The sequence below is a fragment of the Ambystoma mexicanum genome, chromosome 10, assembly GCF_040938575.1.
Source record: "Ambystoma mexicanum isolate Mex_15411 chromosome 10, UKY_AmexF1_1, whole genome shotgun sequence".
Taxonomy (NCBI): Eukaryota; Metazoa; Chordata; class Amphibia; order Caudata; family Ambystomatidae; genus Ambystoma; species Ambystoma mexicanum.
In genome coordinates, this window is record NC_090932.1 from 1,620,631,439 (window position 1) to 1,620,654,421 (window position 22,983).

A 22,983-nucleotide genomic window follows, 5' to 3' on the forward strand; every position below is an offset into this window, starting at 1 on the left:
CGTCAGACCAGGCTTGATGGGAGGGGCTATTTTCAAACTGGATGGACCTTGCCTGTGTCGAGTCCCTTCTGCTGAAAGCTTGGCGCAGGAATCAGTCTTTCTTCTGCTCTGGGATCAGTGCTGCTTGCCTGGAATGATCAGGGTAGGGTTTGGGGGGTGGGTGGGGTCACAAGCACCTTCTTCCATGTTCTCCGAATTCTCGTTCTAGATTGGTCGGGGTTCTACAATGTTAAGTTGCGTGATCTTCTATAGACTCCTTTTAAACACTGGGGACTAATCTGAACTAACGATGATCACTTGTATACTGATTGCGACCGCGTTTTGCGACATTGTAACACTGTTAATGCAAAATTTGCACTAGCCAATGCATAGTGATATTTGACTCTTGGCGTGTAAGAAATGACGGTCTGTGTGCATGTATAGAACTGAGGTGGCAAGTGATTTATTATAATTTTTTTTATGGCTACCTAGTATCTGGCAAGTGGAATTTTTGCCCACTAGTTAACAGTTCCTTTTAACCGGCTCGGGAGTACCCGTTCCATTGACCTCTGATGGCTAGTCCTGTGGGGGTGCGGAGCTGTGAAGTGCAGGTTATGCCCGAGTCACTCCAGGAAGTGTTTTCAACCACTAAGCAATCTTGGCGGTTACTAAGAAACAATGTAGCATTACGGGTGGCTTTCCTGCTTCATCCGGGCCCGCGGTGGAGCAGGTAGCGGTTCGATATCAATAAGCGCGTTCCTAGTGATGACGAACAATGGCCCTCGACAGTTGGATCACACAACACACGCGCTCTCAGATCATCCATCAAACCCGCTGATGTCGGGAGATTCATTACCAGGGGCCTCTTGCGCCCGCGTTTGTTGCCGGCATCAAACTGACTGATAAAACAATGCAAATCGTATTAACATTTTCCGTCGACGTCCCCGCGGTGAGCAGAAAAACACATCTGGCTGACAAATCAAATGAGAGCATGGCGGGGAGACGTCTCTAGCAGCAACAAACAAACAACCACAAATGCACAGCGGGGAGAAAAAATTCCGGTGGCAAGGGGTGTTGCTGCTACCCTTCATCTGGGAATTTCCGACCAGAATTGAGACCGCGACAGAAGATGTGGATAGGTTATGCTAATAGGAAACATTCAAGTGGGTGCAAGCCCCCGGTGTCCCCCTCTTGTGGCCCAGTTTTCGCAATGTGAGGCAGCATCCTCTGTCCTGTGGTGCAGTCTGTGGTCTGCAGACTTCCTCTCTTTCTATTGCATTGAGGGTGTATGTCTAGAAGTCCATGGTAGGAATTGGCGCTTGAGGTCCACCAAAGCCAAGCATTCCCACTGCCTGCCAGGCACCCGTGGGGCCTTGAGGTTGATGAAGGGCTTAGAATACACTGGCTGACTTGAACTCTAGGCTGGGTCCTGTTATTCAATGCTTACAGAGTAAAGCAGGTTTCCACAAAAGCACCGTCGAGGTCACTTTGGTGACATGGCACTGTCCGCCGCCCTGCTGGCAGCCATGAAGACCACACCTTTGTTTTGGCTGATTTAAAAAAATAAAATCCTTGTGGATCTGCAGGACTCAGTTCTCCGCTGTTTGAGAGGAGGCTCCAGCGCCGTACCCTTCAGTTGCAGAAGATTTATAGAACTTCAAATATTGAGCTCGGCGAGTGGTCAATATTTGGAAAGCCTGACGGCAAATGCTGGTTGGATGTGCTTGAGGTTGCGTTGCATTGGCAGGGTGGGTGGGAATCAAATTGGATCTAATTCACAAAGACGGCTTCATAAATCTTCCGTTAGGGCAACAAATTAAATAATCCTGAGGCGTAACCTTTAGGAGTTCTAATAGCATCTCCGATCCCAAGTATTAATGCAGTCATGGTCCTCTTCAAGGCCTCACGAGATGCTCCTCTGATAGGTCCTACTCCTCCAAAATTCTAAAACGCTTTTTCAAGAACGATGTGTCGCTTCCCGATTGGAGTTTTGGCACATGGTTATACATTGTGTGGTAAAGGCTACTTTGGACGGTCTTAAATTCAAATAGACGCAAAGACTGTTCCAGTCAATAAGATTTGGGGAAAGAAGCATTCTTGTCCAGTTGCATTCCGGAACACTTCAAGCAAACGCCACATTTGCATATTTGCATGGCACCAGTTGGCCAAGGAGCCAGACGCAGCTCCTGGTAGCTGTAGGTTTTAAGCCAACCAGGCTCCCCCGGGCTAGAAGCGGGAGCTTCCAGCAATTTTGAACCCTGGGCAATGATTGGGCGTGTCATTTACCCAGCTGCTGAAGTCTCTGAGAGGGCGCACACATGTGGGTAGCATGCAAACATGCATGACTAAATGGATGAGTTCAGATTGGAGGAGGCTGCGTGGAGCCTGTTGCACAGGGGGCAACAGTTTCCACCCCTTTCTGGGAGGGGGCAGCTTCACTTCATGTAAAAGTGTAGTGGGGGGAGGGGAGAACTTGCCCAGGCAGTTGGTAGGTTTGGAGTAGCCTATAGGGCAACGCCCCTGAACCAAAAACGCAGTTTGGCGAGTTGCTTTACCATGCGGCTAATGGCTTTGACCTTTGTTACTGAATAAATACTCTTTAAAATGCACAATTTGATTAAAAAAAGCCCCTCCGCCGCCCCCCCCCCCCCGGGCACTATTAAAACAGTGTCACAAAAGGAATGAATTGCCAATTGCAATAGTGAGACACTTTCATTAGTGACCATGTGGTGCCCCAGTCCGACCCTGCCAATTGGAGGCACTGCTTTGAACTCCTCCTGGCCGAGCTCGTTTTCCTGTTAACAAAACACCCCTTTGGTGCACAACAACGAGGGGCCCAGGGCCCCTACAAAGCCCGGTTCCAACTGAAAGCGACACCCTCTTCATTCCTACATCCGATTTCCTGTTCTCTTCCCTGCCATGGCAACATACGCTCACACTGGCATAGCGGGCACTTGTGAGTAACAGAAATGGTCGTGTCCTCAGGGTAATCTTGCAGACAAAAATATGGCTTCGCCAAATAAAGGTATAATTTCTGCAAGAGCTTCTGTTTTTTTTATTTTTTTTTTGTCTTTTTTTTTTCTCTCGTTGTCTCGTTTGTTAATTTGTAACACCCGTCTGCAGCGTTCCTGCCTCGAGGGTTAAACGGAGGCCTAGTGGTGCCATCAATCCTTGTTGGGGGGGGGGGGGCGGGCCTGGCTGGCGGGTATGGATCCGACACGTGCATTAACGATTCGGATGGGGGCTGCCGCTAATGTAAAGATTAAATGTTCGGGTTGCCTCCTGGCCCGGCCTGCTGTGCTTCTCATGTATGCCAACAGAGCGTGGATTTCGTCAGGCGCAGCCCAGACACTCCACCAATAGCATAGATCATCCAAGGCGCTTCCATGCCACGACATATGGCAGCAGGCGCTATACAAACAAAAGAACAGGACCGGAACAAGTTGCGCAGCGTGCTCCTCAAAACGCTGGGCATGAGACTACTCAGTCTCGGGAGGATAGCTTAGAGGCAATGTGCTCGCCTTGGAAGCAAGACGATGCGGAGCAGCACGGGTGCGATCCCCGGTTCCGCGCTTAGAAACCTCAGGGTATTAAGCGCCTTATAAATAACCTTTCATACCATTAACAGCTAAAGACTCTTCCTTTCTTTCTTTCTTTAAATTAGAGTAGGCGTGGACGGACCCACGCAGGCGCTTCCCCATCCAATTGGATGATGTGCACCTATCCACCATGCAGCATTCAACCCACGTAAAACTCACAATTCCTCCCACCGCCCTGTCTGCCTCATAAAGACACTTCCAAACTGGCATTTATGTCCTGCAAATCTGACATTATTTATTTATTTTAGGATGGGTATTGTGACCAATGAAAACATCAGAGTCCACCTTGCATTGTTCCCTCAAAAGGGTTTTGTTGCTGAATGACTGACCTGTTTAATATTGAAAATTGTGTGCCTTCTTATGCTCCCATAATGCGCTTTGCTTTCATGCGAATCGCCAGGATCGGGTCCTCCTGAAGAGATCCATTTATTTTTTTTTAATTTTTTTAATGAATTTATTTATTTTATTTATTGTGTTGTGTAACCCGGCCTGAGGCAACGCCATGGACGTAATTTTAGTGGGTAGGGGGTGTTTGTCCCCACCCAACTTTCATGGCACACTATTTTGTCCCCATTAATTTGGCTGGGGCACCTTTTCTTCAGATGTCATGTCCCCCTCAGCATTTTCAGCAAAGTTACCCCACTGGGCAACGCCCCTCCTCCAGTGCCCTCCCGCCCCCCTTCCCGCCCATCCAAGGAGGAGAGTTTTGAACATTTCCGGCACTAAATTAAACATGTTTTTGTGTTGTGAATTTTCTCCTTTTGCAAACACCCCCTCTGCCGCCAGTTGTACTTTTTCTGTTCACACTTTAAAGCAATAATTATGTGATGTAAAGAACATGTAGCGGCGACGACCCACATCGAAGCACTTGGTCTGTCCGTCTGCCACCTCAGGTGTAATTTTTTCCGAAATGTTTTGGTGTTTGCGCATTTCACACACCTTGGAAGGGTACCAAGGTACCCTTCCAAGGTACCTTGGTACCCAAGTGCAAACACTCCACGTTTAAGTTTCAAAATGTAGGAACTAGTTGAATTATAATGTTTGTTTTTTATCTAGCGCATCATAGCTTGTAAGCGCTGTAATAACTGCACTTTTTACCAGTGGTAGAAGTGCACCAAAAAAGTAGTGGAACTATGACTCCAGCGGGGGACAGAGTAGGGAGGAAGGGGCAACGTGCACCACATTTTTCAAGTGTTGCAGTCATGATGGTTGACGGCCGATTGACTTGAATGGATTTCAGTTTGGCGGTAACTGATATCCAGTGGTAAAGTGGAGAAGTGTGGTTTAACTTCAAACCGAACAGTTCCGGAATGGTGGAAATGGTTGCAAAAAGTAGTGGAGAAGTTAAGAGTAAAAAATAAAAGTATTGGAACCCCGCTCCTGACCGTTCCCGCGCATTTCGACTACTGCTTTTGACTCCATTTTGAAAGGTACTTGGTTTATCGGCTGCAAGGATGATGGGCGAAGTCAGCCCTGCAGCAGAAATCACAACTGCATAGTGCTGCCTGTCCCTATGCAGGTACCAGCACTTCATTCGTGAGCGATCAAGTGATTAATACAAAGCAAATGCCAGGATTAAAACCTTTTAAGCACCGCCGCGTGACATGATTGCTATAGGCGGGTATTAGTGCTCAACTACTCAGCATTCAAATACGTTCCTCTGGCCTAGAAATGCGGGTCCACCTTCCACTTCCAGTGAAACACGTGATGCGCGTGGATGCTTAGCAAAGGCACCGCCGGAATATCATTAATCAATTAAAGATCTGGGCTAAAGGATGGTCGCACCTTTCCAACTTGAGCTAGATCTGTGCGCACGTTGCTTGCCCTGCAGAGCTAGATCTGTGCGCACGTTGCTTGCCCTGCAGAGCTAGATCTGTGCGCACGTTGCTTGCCCTGCAGAGCTAGATCTGTGCGCACGTTGCTTGCCCTGCAGAGCTAGAGCTGTGCGCACGTTGCTTGCCCTGCAGAGCTAGAGCTGTGTGCACGTTGCTTGCCTTGCAGAGCTAGATCTGTTCTTGCTCTGCAGAGCTAGAGCTGTGTGCACGTTGCTTGCCCTGCAGAGCTAGAGCTGTGTGCACGTTGCTTGCCCTGCAGAGCTAGAGCTGTGCGCACGTTGCTTGCCCTGCAGAGCTAGAGCTGTGGGTACGTTGATTGGCCTGAAGAGCTAGATCTGTATGCACGTTACCTAGAGCTGTGTGCACGATGCTTGGCCTGCATAGCTTGATATGTGCGCACGTTGCTTGCCCTGCAGAGCTAGATCTGTGCGCACGTTGCTTGCCCTGCAGAGCTAGATCTGTGCGCACATTGCTTGCCCTGCAGAGCTAGATCTATGTGCACGTTGCTTGCCTTGCAGAGCTAGATCTCAGCGCACATTGCTTGCTCTGCAGAGCTAGATCTGTTCTTGCTCTGCAGAGTTAGATCTGTGTGCACGTTGCTTGCCCTGCAGAGCTAGAGCTGTGCGCACGTTGCTTGCCCTGCAGAGCTAGAGCTGTGTGTACGTTGCTTGGCCTGAAGAGCTAGATCTGTATGCACGTTACCTAGAGCTGTGTGCACGATGCTTGGCCAGCATAGCTTGATATGTGTGCACGTTGCTTGCCCTGCAGAGCTAGAGCTGTGTGCACGATGCTTGCCCTACAGAGCTCGAGCTGTGTACACAATGCTTGCCCTGCATAGCTAGAGCTGTGCGCACTTTTCTTGTGTGGGTAGCCGGCATTTGCGATGGCATCTTTTAACAGAAGCGCAGTACTGTGAAGTCTGTCGGTGTGTGCGTCCATTGAATTAGTCCTTGGTTCTACCCACACTCTGTACAGCGCTCTGCTGATATCGAGCTAGGTCTGCGATATAAACAAAATTATTTTTCAAAAGTTAAAAAAGGAGGTTGAAATAGCTATTCATCCTCCTGGGCTCAGAGGATGGGTCAGATGGGGTAGGGGGGAGTGGAGTGAGAGTTGTCAACAGTGCTTTTCCAAACTGACATCAGGGCAGACCCAAATGTTGAATCTGGCTCCACCCCAGCGGCCATGACACTGGTGCAGCCTTGTCCAGAATTCTGACCACTCTGGGGGAGAGGTGGAACCTCCCTGGTTTCTCCCCAGCTGTTCCTGGCGTGCCAAGAGTCGGCTGTGGGGTGCCGACTTGGCAGCTTCATGAGCCGCAAGGCTGTGGAGACCCAAGCCAACGCGATATTAGCGTTGAGTCCAGAGACGCGACTGCTGGGCCTTGCCGCTTCCTACGCGAGGAAAGCCAAGACGGTTAGGGAAATGGTGGTGGGGGGATCTCAGGAGCTGGGCGCAAATCAGAGGTTACTGAGCTAGTGATTGTTTTTGGCGCCTTTTCCATTTATAGAGTACACAGAGGTGGCTTCATTCGGCGGTGTCCAAGCCCGGCCTCCTCAGTCTCTACAATATCCCCTCCATTTCTTCTGTACGTAATTGCACTTCACCTGTGAACTCTGCCGTGATTGTGCAATGACGCCTTATTACGTCAATATAAATTATGCACCCACCAGGCCTTTACACTAGATGCCCCGAAGTCATGTTTAGTAAAACTCCGTATACCATTGCTCCGGAGATTTATTTTGGTGGTCTGTTTACAAACTCTCCTCACGTTCGAACTTACGGGCGCTTGGGAGGGCCTCCCCAGGACCGAAAGACTCTGCATATTGTGCTCTAAGCAGGTGGAAACCGCTCGCCACGTTCTGGCCCAATGTTGTGCCCTTAATTCGGAGTATGAAAAGGCTTATAGCAAAGTCGGCTCCATCACTTCGGATCAATATTGGAGTGGACTCTTTGGAGCCGAGTCACTGGTGACCGCTGCGCCAGCATTTACCGTTTGGCAAAGGGCGGCCAGTAAACTTTTACTGGCCTTATAAGGCCTCTTATTTTATTAATTTTATGTTTTGGGGTCGCCACTGAATAGAACTGTATTTTATGATTAGAAGGGTTTTAATGTGGTATTTTATTTAAGGTTCTGTTTTATGCTGTAAAACATTTTTTAACAATCATTAAAGGGAGTGTCCAGTCAAGATTGTATATAAATATCTACTTTATAATTATTGGAATAGACAATCTAATAACAGTACTAAATAAATCCCACCCTGCCAAGGAATGCAGAGAACAGACAGTTCTCAGAAGGAAAAGGAACGCTCTTTGGACACTGACGGGAGGGGAGTTTCTTTGGTTAATATCCACCATCGTTTTTTACAAGGCTTCTTGTCTTCAGTAAAAAAGAGCAAGGTTCTGTTTCTAGGGGCCTTCTGGGAAAGACCAGGGGGGGGGGGCATAACCACAATGTACCTCTTGCTGCTCGATAACATTGAGGCTTTGTGGCTCTTTTCAGGCTTCTGCGGCAGAGTTTGAGACGGGGGTCAGCTGTGCGTATCAGGTGGCAAGGCGATTGGGGAGCAAAGCCCGGTGAACGGCTGCAGGATGGCCTTCATGGCGACTCCGGGTCAGGAATCATGTCGGTGTGGAGCAGCAGTTTTGACGCACTGGTTGAGACGTCTCGGGTTCATTCAGTAATGGCGGTAGCTTGAGGCTTAACAGTGGTCCGCGTTGCGGGCAGTTGCTGATCGAGGAACTGGACTGGCTCGATAATGTCCTTTAAGGTGGACGGCAGCACTTGCTTGTCATTGCACTTCTCCCCGCCTCTTCCATGGGCTTGAATTGCACTTTCATGTGGACGGCCCAGTGCTAGGGAGTGTGTTGCAGGCGGCACCCTTGTCCTTAGTTTCCAGCTCAGAGACCTTCCGGCACTCCCTGTACAGGGAACTTGCTGCAGAGTCAAGCAACCTAGTGTTGTTCTAATTATGTGTTGATTTAATCGCACAGCGTCTGTTTTTTTTAGTGATTATGTTGAATGTGTTATGTTGTGGGGTGGGGCCTATGATTTGTTGCACGGTGGTTCATTCCTAGGTTTTATTTTTGTCCTCTGTACGGTTTATTCATTTAAAAAATATATATTTTATTGATTAATTTTGAAATTGATTGACATTCTTTGCTTTCATTTAATGTTCCAGATTCCTTTTTTCAGTCTATTATATTGCAGCCAGTCTAGCCAATTTTTATTGTGGCATGAAGTTTTGTATTGGGCATCTTTGATGAAGCAAGAACGATAAGTGTTAGTATCTAGACTAGCAGTTAAATGCAGCCAGTCTAGCAATTTCTTATTGTGGTATGCCATTTTGTGTTGGGCATCGTTGATAAAGCAAGAATGATAAGTTGTATTATGTAGCTAGACTGGCCTTTTAATGGCGCCATTTTGGAAGTTTTCATACAGTGGCATTGCATTTTAATGGTAGACAACTGGAGTATGTTCTTACGTGGGGTGACTGTCATATATTGGCAGAACACGCACGGACACACTTTCTTATAGTATCATTAATGGAATTATGTGCACAGCAAACATGAGTATGTTCTTATATGGGAGTACTGGTAGATATTGAAGACTGAACTTGGCAAAATGCCCTCACGTGGACCTGGAGAGAGATTGAATTGATATTTGTTACTGTTTCTAGTAAAAAGCTACTAGTGATCTGGTCTCTTTATTTTAGATGCTTTTTGGTCTATAGTTCTGGGGCCACGTGTGGTGATTTGCTGTGTCCAGTTTTGGAGACCTCATCTGGATTGTTTCTATTTCCGGAGGCCTAATCTGGACTCTTGTGCCCGGTTCTGGGGACACGTGTAGTGTCCAGTAGTGAGGAATTTGACCTTCTGCATGGGGTGTGTGCACTTGCCCGGACTGTTTTGATATATTTTTTAAAGAAGTGGAATGTTGGTGGATAAACCTTCGGAAAAGGTGTGGAGCTAATCCGTACACATCTCCCAATGCTCACTGCACAACATACACACAGTCGAGTGTACTCTAGGGGACACAGCCTACCGGCGCAGTATTCCGGTCATGTTCAGCTGGACTGTGACGGCCACGGGTACATCAAAGCATTTCAAGAAGGGGGAAGGCAACACCGTCCTACTACCATGGCCAGCCGACTTAAAATATCAAGGGCTCCATTGATCTGCCCTCCCTAGTAAGTTCTGTGTGGTGGCAGCTCATACTGATTAGTTAATTGAAGAAGGCCTACAAACGGGCCTGTTCACAGAACTAACAAAGGGCAAGAAACCCCAAAACACTTTTTGATATGTAATGTGTCAGCTTGAAGCCAGCTCCCACCCCTCTGTATGAAGGGCAGGGAATGTCATGTCTGTGACAACCGTTTACAGTCGGCAACCCCTGCAGGGAATCCCCTTTCAGAGGGAAGAAGTATGTGATTTGATGGAGACAAAGTCTGTTCTCGCCACAAACTTCAAGGGAGACCTGCGCTTTGATCAGGAGTCACAGAGAGCCTAATTGACCAGAGAGACACTTTGATCCACAACAGATGGGAAGATGGGTGGGACTTAGTCGTACATGCTGTCACCCCTTACCTTTACTGTGGCAAAGCACTCTGGTTATGACCTCACACATAACAGAAGATTGTTGATTGGGACCCAGGATTGGTTCATTAAGGTAGGCTTAGCCTGCACCATCACACAGGCCCGTTTGGCTTTAAAAGAGGGTTGAGCCCCTCTTTTGGCAGATCTTCCGATGACTTAGAAAGGAGTAAGAAAAACTCATTTGGACCCTGGCTGATGGTACAGTCTGCCTTACAGCTTCCGCCAGTGAAGGAAAGCCAGGATTTCCAAGAGGGAAGCAAGATCCCTTCCCTAAACCTCTCCCAGGGAACAGATGACGATACCAGACTCAGAGGACCCGTCCAGCAGCTCCAGAACCGGTACCCAGCCAGCATACAGCGTGCCCTGCTAGGTTCTGCCAGCAAGCTTCCTAGGTGGGAAGTGCCAGAGTCTCTGAATAGGGGACAAGGCCATTGCCTGCAAACACTCTCCTCAGCTTTGGGCCGTCTGCCTTAAAGGTTGACGACAGCCCTGTGAAGAAGCTAGGAGAAGTGCCACACAAGCATCAACCAGCGTCCACTTTTAAAGACATTTTCGAGGCTGTTGAGCCCTCGAACTGCGACTGGCTGCACCAGTGACTGTTGTCACGCTGCAGTCACTAAACCCGTCCAAGACGCTTCGACCAGCGTTCCAGATCCGCCACCCAGCACAGACAGCAATTCTTGACCCAGAGCTGCCGTATAGGCCAGCCTGCAGCCACCCATCCATCCTCGCTTGCCGAACTGCCTGCCGCCGGATACCTGCACCTGTCTTCCGTCTTGAACTCTGTCGCAGGAGCTGCAAAGCGTCCTGGAACCAACTTGACGCTGTCGAGGATCAAGAACCTCCCAAGCACCAGGTACATTGTGGTTCTCTCCCCCTGGTCCTCCTCCGGAGGCCTCTAGTGCCATTTACACCCCCTTGCTGCTGACACTAAATATCCTTGAATAGTTAATACTGATTGCTTTACCGACTACCATCTGGTCAGTACACAGAGTGCATCCCTTTCCTTTGTGAAACTCTGTCCTCTGTGTTCCTTTACAGCAGGCTTGACCAACCTTTTTGAAAGTGGAGCCTGAAGCATTAACTTTTTGTCACCCGGTGGGCCGGTGAGCCGACAGTCTACAACCTCACCCAAACCAGTATATTAAAAAGCGATATTGTGTGACCTTTGACAATGTGCTTAATACCCAGAGGTTTCTAAGCGCGGGCCAATGGATCGAACCTGTGTTGCTCCGCGTCTTGCTTCAAAGGCAAGCACGTTGCCCCTGAGCTATCCTCCCGAGACAATCAATCACAGGCAGTGAGAGCCATGCAGTTCCAAAGATAGCTTTTGGTGTGAGGGGCAGTGATCAAAGGTAAGTTGCTTGTGATTTATTTCAGTGTGTGTTAATATTTTTCTGAAATAGTGCAACCGAGCGTAGCGAGGGAGCTATAAGGATCTTGGGATAGTTTGGGGGGTTTCCGCCCAATTTTGGGGCTGAAATGGTGCATTTTACAGCAGAAAAAGTGACCAAAAAGCCATAAGTTTACAATCGGTTCTAAAGGGGGGAACATGAAAACTCCATGTCACCAACAGCGGACAAGAACATTGTAGAACGCAACACATGTTAATGATCACTGTGTCCACAGTGTAAGACAGCACTGTCACTGATGTAACACATTGGCATGCTGGTTGTGCCCAAAATATGCCTCTGTAGCAACATGTCTATACTGGCTGTTCCCAATTCAGGCCAGCATTGTCCTGTACAAAGCATGATTGATGCTGCCTGTGCAGTGTTGTGCCCAATACTTATGGCAGCTTATCTCTGTAATACACATTCATTACTTCTGTGGAAGAGGAGAGGAGAGGGGGTGAGAAGGAGGGAGGGATAGAGGGAGGGAGGGAGAGAGGGAGGGAGAGAGGGAATATATATATATTTGGGGGTATAAGCAGAGTAGTGTCTAAAATGATACATGCTAATGCTGTAGCCATGGCAACCACTTTCAGGTGGTAGACTTCCTTTTTCATGTGTCGTCCGGATACACATCGGGGTGGGGGAGCAGGAGGAGGGAGCATATCAAAGAAAAATGAATAAATATTCATTGTCCCCAGGTGCTGGATAAGGACTCCCTTGCAGGAGTGAGCAGGGACCCCGGCAGCTGCGGGCCCTGCCCAGTTTAATATATCTCTGGAGAATGACAGTGTTGTGTCACGCCGCAGCTTTCTTAGCAATAATTAATATAATAATTGGTTATTTGTAATAACCGGGCTTAATACCCAGAGGTTTCTGGGCGCGAGCAATATGACCATCTAATAATCCATGTTGCTATAGAACCTCGTCATTTCGCGGGCCACAGGGGACGGGCAGGCTCTTTAACTCTGTCTGCCCCGGCCCTCGTTTCCCTAGAGCCCAGCCTGTGAGCTTCAGGGCACAGTAACTTCACACTGCCAATTATACATATTCTTTCTACGGTTCCCTGGGTTGCTGTTGGACTATGTTCAACAGTTTGAATAATTCACGTTTACTCTCATTAAAATGGAATACTCCACACTCTTCTGCATGGGTGGGGAGTAGCAGGACCTTTTTCGACACCCCTCCCCCCCCACACTTGCAATGCTGTATACTCCCCTTTCACCTACGTTTTTTTCGGCCAGTGAGCACCGTTCCGTGTGCCAGGGTGCCCATCCCGCCAGAGCTTCCTGAGGGCGCTGCCTGCACCCCATGGCCCGGTGCGCAGAAGGCCGCGGTCTGGTTGGCATAGCAGGAGGGCTTTGCAGAAGGCTGGGACCGGTGCCCACATGACTCAAGTGTTTGTGCAGCGGAGGAGGAAGGGAGGCTGCCAAGGGCATCGGGCACGGATTGCTCCTCGGGGGTGGCACCGACACTCGTTCTGGAATATTGGGCTGTGTATCCTGGCAGCTGCCGGGTGGACAATGTGCCCACTGTTGGCACTTCGTGCACTGGGGCTTTAGGACGAAGAAGGCTGGTGGGGGTGGGAGAGTTATGGTCCCCCCCCCCCCCCAAAAAAAAACACCATCTGGGAATCCTTGTATGCTTTATCGAGTGTCTTTATTTCGGGGAGTCTCCCCTCTCTTGAGGTGAGTCTATGTCGATGCAGGATTTTGTACGCGTGTGGGCAGGGTCGTTTCTGGCTCCTGGGCAGGCGCATGCGCCTGTGTTGCCCGCAGGAAACTCTGAACTTCACCATATGTACTTTTCCTCATTGGAGAGGGTCCTCCTGCAGAGTGCATGGCATCTACATGGGCAGCGTGCGTGAGGGGCCGGATGCATAATTGTAGCGCTTGATCAAGATGATCACTTCTTTCATCCAGGCAATATATCTTAATATCTGTCACGTCTAAATCAGCACCATGTGTTTTTGGGTTATATATCCTAGGTGGGCATTGTCTTTTATGGGTTCCATGTTTGTGACGAATCAGCTTCCGGGGCACCAGCGGTCCAGGGATGAATATCGGTTTCTACCATCAATCAGCCCCACACCTCTAGTACACCAGAAGGGATCGGAACAAATTGGAACCACAAGCAAATTATAAACCTTTGTTCAATTTTTGGTAACGTGGACGGAATGGCAGGCTTATCGCTGCAAGGTCGTGTATTGTTGGTTGGTTGCAACACAGTGAAAATAACATTATTATCCATTGATAAAAGGGACTGTCCCAGAGGCGTTGCTAGGGGGTGCCTTAGGGGGCTATAGCCCCGGGTCTTTTGGTTGTAGCCCCAGATAGAATCTCAGGAGCTGCAGCCAAAAGGCTACCTAGACCCGAGTCCCGACATTAGCGTAGCCCCAGATCTTTTCCAGACCTAGCAACACCCCTGGACTGTCCAGTCAAAGTTGTATACTAATATCTACTTTATTATTTTCACAACAGACAGTTCTAGCTCACTACAAATATTACCCACCCTGTAAAGGAACACAGAGGACACAGTTTCACGAAGGAAAGGTATGCACTCTGGATACTGACAGGAGGGTAGATGGTAAAGTACCTGCCGTTCCGTCCCCGTTACCAAAAATTTAACATGGTCTTCTAATTCTCTTGTATTCCAATCTGTTGGGATCCCTTCTGGTGTATTAGAGTTGTGGGGCTGATTGATGGTTTAAAAACCGATATTCATCCCTGGACCACTGGTGCCCGGGAAGTTGACTTGTCACAGGCATTGTCTCTCTGTGGCCTATGTGTTCTAGGTGGCTTCAAGCCGAGGTGAGCACCATATCTGTGTGTTGCATGGTGCCCCTGCCCTCCTTGTTCTTGGTGGGCTCCACGTCTAGGTGGGCGTTGGCGTCTTTCCACTCTGGGTTCCAGATGGGCAACTGATCTATGTGTCTGGACTCGGCTGAAAGCTCCAAGAAGAAGTACATGTATTTGAGTGCTCTAAAAAAAATTGGCACATGCATGTAGCGCCCTTCTACACACGGTGCCTAGGGCCAAGTGTCCAAACACACCGCCACACAGCCCACCTAGAGCACAGCCCCCATAGAGGCCAAGATTTCTCTTGTAGTCCTTATTTTCCACTGTATTTTTGGGCCCTTTAATTTTTCTTGCTTTTCTACTGGGGCAGATGTTTCTAAGCGCTTTGTTATTTTCCATGCAACCATATAATACCATTTATGTAGCAGATATGTTTACAGACGGGTCTTATTAGCAAATGATCCCGGATGTGTTTGCTCCATCCCATTCTCCAAATCTTCATGGTATGGATCTGTCCCGTGACTTTGTCAAGTATTGGCGACCAGGGATCCCACCCAGAAATGCAATACATACTTTAACCAGCATTGTGAGTGCCAACAGTTTTTACTTTTGTGTAGGCTTGGAAAATGGTGTGAGCGCCTGGGCAAATATTGGCCATTCCTGGCAAATGCCTAATACTTGTACACAAGCCAAAATCTCTTGACTTTGCCATTGCTTTTTTTTTTTAACAGAACGTTAGTGAAGGACACACATAGTTCTTATAAATCTAGTGGCTGAAGGCAGACCTGATTAATACATTTGTATTACATCAGTACAGGGTTCGAAATTGAGGGCAGCTGGGAGCTATTGAACTCCTGCTTATAGCCTAGAAGAGTCTGGTGATCTTGAAACCGCTAGCTACCAGGAGCTACTTTTGGCTCCCCAGCCAGGCCAACTGATGCTGAATAAACGCAACTATGTGAATGTAATTCTGTGCATTTGGGACTCTATAAATGAAAATTAGGACATATCTATATGACATTCAAAGCAAAAGGGGTCATAAATAATGGATACAGTTATTTATATGCTTGCATTTTATGTGGAAGTTAGATTTGCAAAAACGCTATGCACTAGCTCCTCGTTCCCCAGTGGTAGCGCCTGGTGACTGGTTAATGCTGGATACCCAGGAGCTGCTTTTAGCTCCTGCTTATCCATCCAGCAGTAGCTCCTGGTGACTGGTTAATGCTGGATACCCAGGAGCTGCTTTTAGCTCCTGCTTATCCATCCAGCGGTAGCACCGGGCCACTGGTTAATGCTGGATACCACACAGCTGCTTTTAGCTCCTGCTTATCCATCCAGCAGTAGCTTCTGGTCACTGGTTAATGCTGGATACCCAGGAGCTGCTTGTAGCTCCTGCTTATCCGTCCAGCAGTAGCTCTTGGTGACTGGTTAATGCTGGATACCCTGGAGATGCTTTTAGCTCCTGCTTATCCATCCAGCAGTAGCTCTGGGCCACTGGTTAATGCTGGATACCCAGGAGCTGCTTTTAGCTATTGCTTATCCATCCAGCAGTAGCTTCTGGTCATTGGTTAATGCTGGATACCCAGGAGCTGCTTGTAGCTCCTGCTTATCACATCTTAAGTTTGAGCCCTGCAGTAGCGCGTTTACAGCTCCAATGAAGCCGTTGTGTGTTTTTGGCGGAGAGGGACAAGAGCATGGGTGGGAATGTGTATGGGGATTACCATGGGCAGTCAAATGGGTGGGCAAATAACCAAACAACACCTACAGGCTGTGCGTCCCTCCTCATGTGCCATTTCTCCCTAGCTGTACTCCAATGCAATAGTTTTGGCTTATAGATGGCACTCTAGTGCCATCTAATAGCCAAAACTAAAGACATGGTACAAAATCCTGAAATGATAGCTGTGCGCATGAATCGGGATGGCGGGAGAATGGGGTGAGGGCATCACGCAAGGGTTCTATACAGGGTTCAGTCTCAGACAGAATAGGTAGAGGTCTGTGCACCTGCCTGCATGGAGAGGTCTAGCTGGTGGGTATTGAGGGGTATGTTGAAAGCGGGTAGACATGTCCTCCACCTGGACACCAGTGGAAGGGTCTTCCAATGTGTGCTGCTGCTCAAAGATTACAAGCCAGGCCCTCCATCTTGCGGGGGAAGTTGGGCCATGCTGGGGTAGTGATCCGCTACTGTGATGGACGTGAAGGCCTCAGTGATGGGTTCTGGTAAAGTTCAGTTTCCGACTGCCTTCTGGTGCAAAGCGGAGCGGTGGCGAGAAATATGGAAGCGCATAATGGTGGAAAGTGTTGGGAAGTCTCTCAATGTTGAGCGCTGGTGTTGATTGGCGGGCTATTGCGCGTGGCGGGTGCGCTCGTGTCTTGAACGGTCACAAGTCGCGGGTGAACGGTTGAAGTGTAGTCTCCCGGTGCACGGGGCGAACATGCCCTAATGCTCCAATCACAAGGCGGTCGGACTGTACTACACTGATTGTCCGCAGTCTCGAGGAACGTCTGTATTGGGTGGATTCAGCTATGTTTACAGTAGCACTGCCCTCTAAGACCAGGACAATTTTCTGGAGCAAAAGGTTTGCACTTGGGCTCATTTGCATACCCACAATGCCTTGCTGATGTGGCTCAGAACTGGAGGTGAACTTCCAGTGATAGCCCCTGGATGGCGCTGTGGCATGTGCGACTTGGCTCCAATGGCTTGTTCTGCTATATATGGCATGTGCCCTTTTTATGCCTAGCCCTGGTTACTGTCAATGGCATAAGAATGAAGTTCGAGGCAAACAAACTTCAAAGCAAAGCTTTTTGTGTAGGACTCTGGTTTTTAATCGCGCCGTAATCCCCTGTAAAGGACCACGCCCTTTCCCGGGGAAGTGTAATGGTGAAATCTCGGGTTACCATTCCTTTCCTCTGCCCAACTAGGAAACTAGCCGTAATGCCAGCTGCCATGTATGCACAAAGCTGTCGGCATCCCAAATGCATTCTGCCTGCTTTTTTCACATCTAGAAAGCGGGCAGGGATTTCTAGGCATTCAAGTCTCTACGGCTGCATGCAAGTTTGATATAGGGGGGGGGGAGGGCATCCTGTGATTTTCCCTTGCAGGAGCAGGGTACCTCACGAAGCGCATTTTCCGGTCTGTCGGGGCAATCCAGAGAGGGGAGAGGGTACGAATGCTAAAAAAAAAAAGGGGCAAAGACCTCATCTCCGACTGCTTGTTTTCACATCCATGCCTTTGACAGCTACACTTATGAGGAGTCATCATTGCCTTGTTAAAAATCTAGCGCTTCATTCCATTTTCCGCACGCTTCTAAGTGCTGTCATAGTTGTCACTCATTTAATGCACAGCGTCCAACTTTTGTACTGACACACGAAAGCAATAGGAAGCCTCATTCAGGGTTCGGATTTGGGGGGAGCTGTGGGCTTCCAGGAGCTACTTTTGGCTCCCCAGGCCAACTAATGCTGAACAAACGCACCTGTGTGAATTTACCTCTGTGCGTTTGGCACCATCTATAAATAAACAGTCGGACATATATAAACAGCATTTAAAGCATACGGAGTCCTGCTTAAAAGCAACATATTTACAGCCAACCTTCAGAGACCAGTGGAGCACCGCCGTCCGGGTTTTTGAGAAAAATACACTCCTAATGAGATTTTATATACAAGCAACTGAGGAACTGAAAAATCAATGTTTTTTTCAAGAATAAGCCTGACGCTCTCCAAACTACAATCATTTTTCAAGGAACACTTACAAGATGGGCAGTGGCCCAAATGTGTATGCAATAATGCGATACTAATGTATGTTACTGATGCAGGAAAAAGTTAACGAAAACGTTACTTTTTCGGTAATTCGTTAAATATTCAGCATGGACTCCCTTGAGTCCCTCTTTTCTTTTTTATGTAGTCCTGTGACCTCTTTTCTCGTTTTCTTGTCGCGCCCTGATGCTTGCGAGCTTTGGCGCGTTATAAATACATAAATAAAAAAAAAATAAAATCAGAAAACTCTGATTAACCAAGGTTGCTAGCATCCGAATAGTGTGCATTAACTATATCAGGATATTGAGATAACTAATGGGATGTTCTACACAATGTGATTTTGAACGGGGATTTGGTTTTCTATTGTTGCATATAAACACTGCTACGCCTTGACAAAGCTGCACCCGGGTGAAACATTAGCACGTGCTACCATTTGGTTAATGTTGGCTTAGACAACTTTAGACGGAACCTTGCATAACCCAGGATTGTACCCAAGGACCTTAAAGGTTCTCTGATCTAATCAAAAATAAACCTTCTGATTGGTCATGTACACAAGTTTTTGACTGCATTTTTTTGCCATGTGTGGAACCACACCGTACATACAGTTGAACATGTTATGTTTGTATCTTATGTGGAAGTTTCATTTGTGGCACACTAGGTACTAGCTCCGTGTTTCCCCAGTGGTAGCTTCTGGTCGCTGGATACTGCTGGATACCAAGGAGCTGATTTTAGCTCCTGCTTATCCAATCTTAATTTCAAACCTTGCTCACTATTCCATATGTCTCTGTATTCTAATCATCAGTGGTTTGGGGGTAGATTCTGTTTCGGGGTTATGATTCGGAATGATGTTCTGTTGAATTCCCGTGTCCCCGATTTAAGGAAGCAGTGTTGCTCAAATAAGAAAGCACACACTTATTTACAAATAATATCTAGGCAATTGACTGTTTTTGAGTGCTTCTAGTTTATCAGCCATTGGAAACTGAGGCACAGGCAGGTGAGGTTGTCTGCTCAGGATCACACAGTAGGCCCAGATTGTGAGCGGGGATTGAATATCGCTGTCCTGGATCTACAGTTTTGAGAGCCCATCTCCTCCAGCAGTTGAGTTTTTAATGTCCGTCCAGGGGAAGGAATGGAAACCAGTTTCCATGCTGCTTTGCGGGAGTGCTGTTGCCCTCCTGGACAGTAAGGACCATTTGGAGCTTCAGAGAGTCCTTCAGTTCATTAGATTTCCTATGTGCCTGCGCTTTCATTGTCTTCTGATGGCTGCTTGAAAAGGCCTGCCCTTAAATGGTTTGTTGATGGGTCACTGTTGTTATAAGTATGTATTTATATATCACTTTTACCAAAGCACATTACAGAGAATACATTAACACACAATTTCACCCAACTGAATTTGGTACTCATTTATTGACCTCGGAAGGATGAAAGGCTGAGTTCATTGTGCTAGGATTCGGACCTGCAGATCGCAGCAGCAAGCACTCAACCAGCTGAGCTACCTTGTTCTCTTGACCACAGGATTTCCACATTTTAAAAGCTAGTATAAAAGATATTTTAGGAAATGTTTAGTAGCTGTGGAGGGTGCGAAGCCACAACTCGGGTTAAAGAGGCCAACCAGACAGTGTGGTCACCATGAGTTTCGAATCAGATATTTTGAAATAAAGGGCGCACCTGGGATCAGACCCATGTTGCAGGGCTTCATTTTAATCCCAAAGCGAGCGCTTTACTGCTGAGCTATCCCCCCGGCCACGGGGTGGGTGAAGCACATTGGAATGGTTTCTCTTCACTAGATTTTCCCCCTTTTAAAGGGGCTTCCAGGGATCGAATTGCCAATAGGTCTCCGAACTCGACCAAACCTCTTCAAAGGAACATTGTGCAATCCTTGCATATACATTAATTACCAGGTCAGCCAGCTGTATAGGCCGGTAACTGACATAATGCTTGTGATGCAATTAGCAACCAGTACTGACCGCTGCCACAGTACCAGTGCTTAATTTGCAAGAAAATAAGTGCCAGGGCCCAAATATTTTCTAGCACGCCTGTTACACATTGGGGGTGTGCAGCTCCCCGCCCACTGACACCACCCGCGGCTGCTCCATGCGGTGCCAAGATATTTGTGGTTCAAGCTGCAACTCCCACCGATTATTTGAGGGTGAGGGATCCGCTGTGCGATTTACAGGTATCAATCGACATAACATATTAGTTGCGTCTTGAATATGTTTGTGTTCCTTTTAAAACACATGATCGTTAACATTTTGCTCTGATCCTACTGGTAGCAGGTGGAGCGTGTAAATCATCCATCCACAGAAAAAAGAGCCTGCATGCTTTCCTCCTACGGTAAATTGATGGACAAATGCAGGCAAAATCATTACGTAATGGATGAACCTGCCTGCCAAGCACTGCAGCAAGATTGGACAAATGCAGGCAAAATCATTACGTAACTGATGAACGTGGCTGCCAAACACTGCAGCAAGATTGGACAAATGCAGGCAAAATCATTACGCAACTGATGAACCTGCCTGCCAAACACTGCAGTAAGATTGGACAAATGCAGGCAAAATCATTACGTAACGGATGAACCTGCCTGCCAAACACTGCCACAAGATTGGACAAATGCAGGCAAAATCATTACACAACTGATTAACGTGCCTGCCAAACACTGCAGCAAGATTGGACAAATGCAGGCACAATCATTACGTAACTGATGAACGTGCCTGCCAAACACTGCAGCAAGATTGGACAAATGCAGGCAAAATCATTACGTAACTGATGAACGTGGCTGCTAAACACTGCTGCAAGATTGTCTTACATGAATTGTCACTCATGACGGGACCTCCTCTTCGAGGTACTGTGTCGGGGTACTGTCGGGGCTGCTGGCTGGTGCCTGTCCAGTTGTTAGAAACCCACCCGATGGTTATTGCAATAGAGAATGTGCAGCAATGTCATGCAGGCTGAGCTGGACAGTGTGCGGGCATGGCCAGCATCCGTGCCCAGCATTGTCACTGCCCAACTCATTGCGATTCATGAACATAGATAGATGACCCTGCCAGCCTGGGTCATCGGGCTCATGAATAACGATGAGTAGCCCATGCAGAGCCCTGGCCAGTCCGCACTGCAGGGCTCAACATTGAGGATCAACGAGCAGCCCATGCAGAGCACTGCCCAGCCCACACTGCAGGGCTCAACATTGAGGCTCAATGAGCAGCCCATGCAGAGCTCTGGCCAGCCCACACTGCAGGGCACAACATTGAGGCTCAATGAGCAGCCCATGCAGAGCCCTGGCCAGCGCACACTGTAGGGCTCAACATTGAGGATCAACGAGCAGCCCATGCAGAGCCCTGGCCAGCCCACACTGCAGGGCTCAACATTGAGGATCCACAACGAGCAGCCCATGCAGAGCCCTGGCCAGCCCACACTGCAGGGCTCAACATTGAGGATCAATGAGCAGCCCATGCAGAGCCCTGGCCAGCCCACACTGCAGGGCTCAACATTGAGGATCAATGAGCAGCCCATGCAGAGCCCTGGCCATCCCACATGAGCAGGAGCTAAAAGCAGCTCCTAGGTGTCGGGCATCACCCAGTAAGCAGGCGCTACGACTAGGAAACCACGCGCGGGTAACAAAATGCACCACATATCTAACGTCCACATGAGATACCCAGTAGCACCGTTTGCTGTTGTGTGCGTGATCCATTATGTTTTCATGTGTCCTAGTTCTTTATTAACATGTTGAAGCACTCAAAGTTACTGTGACACATGCACGTTTGTAAGGACCACTTGCACTGGGCTGGGGCTAAACGTAGCTGCTGGTAGCTGTAGGTTTTAAGCCAACCAGGCTCCCCTAGGCTAGACGTAGGAGCTAAATGGCTGCCAGCAATTTCGAACCTTGCACTGTTGTTATATTATTAGGACTGCCTGCCACTTAAAAAAATAACGTTGCCAAAACACCTCCATAACCAAGCTGGAATCGGCCATAAGTGCAGGAGCTCGGAAAGAAGTGCCAGGGCTGAGGCTACTTCTCTTGTGCTTCTTTATTCTCCCTTGTTTTGCCTCTTGGTTGTTGCCTCCCTGTGACCTTTCACTGGCTCATCTTGATCTGTGCAGTGCCCCCTTTTGGAACCTCCTGGTTGTCTCCTCTCATTATCTAATTTAAATGTTTCTTGGCAGTGTGTTGTCCTGGGCTCTGAGCTGTCTCCTCTCCCTGGCTGGCTCTGCTGGGCTTCGCCTTCTCTCGCTGCTGAGTTCACCAGCACAGTCCATAGGCGCCGGTCTCCCTGCTTGCAAGAACATGTCCCTAGGGATTCATGGAAGAGTAACATCACACAGCCCATCTAGAGATGAATGTAAGAGTGACATCAGCACAGCCCACCTGGGGGTGTGTGGAAGAGTGACACGAGCACAGCTCACCCAGGGGTGTATGTAAGAATGACACCAGCACAGCCCACCCAGGGGTGTGTGCAAGAGTGACACCAGCGCAGCTCACCCAGGGGTGTATGTAAGAATGACACCAGCATAGTTCACCTAGGGGTGTGTGCAAGAGTGACACCAGCGCAGCTCACCTAGGGGCGTGTGGAAGAGTGACGCCAGCACAGCCCACCTAGGGGTGTGTGGAAGAGTGACACCAGCACAGCCCACCTAGGGGTGTGTGCAAGAGTGACACCAGCACAGCTCACCTAGGGAAGTATGGAAGAGGGACACCAGCACAGCTCACCTAGGGGTGTGTGGAAGAGGGACACCAGCACAGCTCACCTAGGGGTGTGTGGAAGAGGGACACCAGCACAGCCCACCTAGGGGTGTGTGGAAGAGTGACACTAGCACAGCCCACCTATGGAAGAGTGACATCAGCACAGCCCATGAAGAAAGCGTGGGAGAGTGAAACCAGCACAGCCCACCTATGATATTATGGCATTTGTAACGCGCCTATACACAAGTGTTTCTAGGCGCGATGAGGCAGGGAGGGGGGAACAAGGGGCAACAGCCAACGATCCTACTAGGCCAGGTATCATTCAGATAGTGCAAGGGTAGAGGGGAAGGGAAAAGT

At 48.5% G+C, this 22,983-nt stretch overlaps 1 protein-coding gene across 9 annotated transcripts in view; it reads left to right on the forward strand.

Annotated features, from left to right (window-relative positions):
- The window catches only part of FBRSL1 (fibrosin like 1), a 1,377,451-nt gene that overhangs the window by 74,171 nt on the left and 1,280,297 nt on the right, over positions 1-22,983 (forward strand). The window lies entirely within an intron of this gene.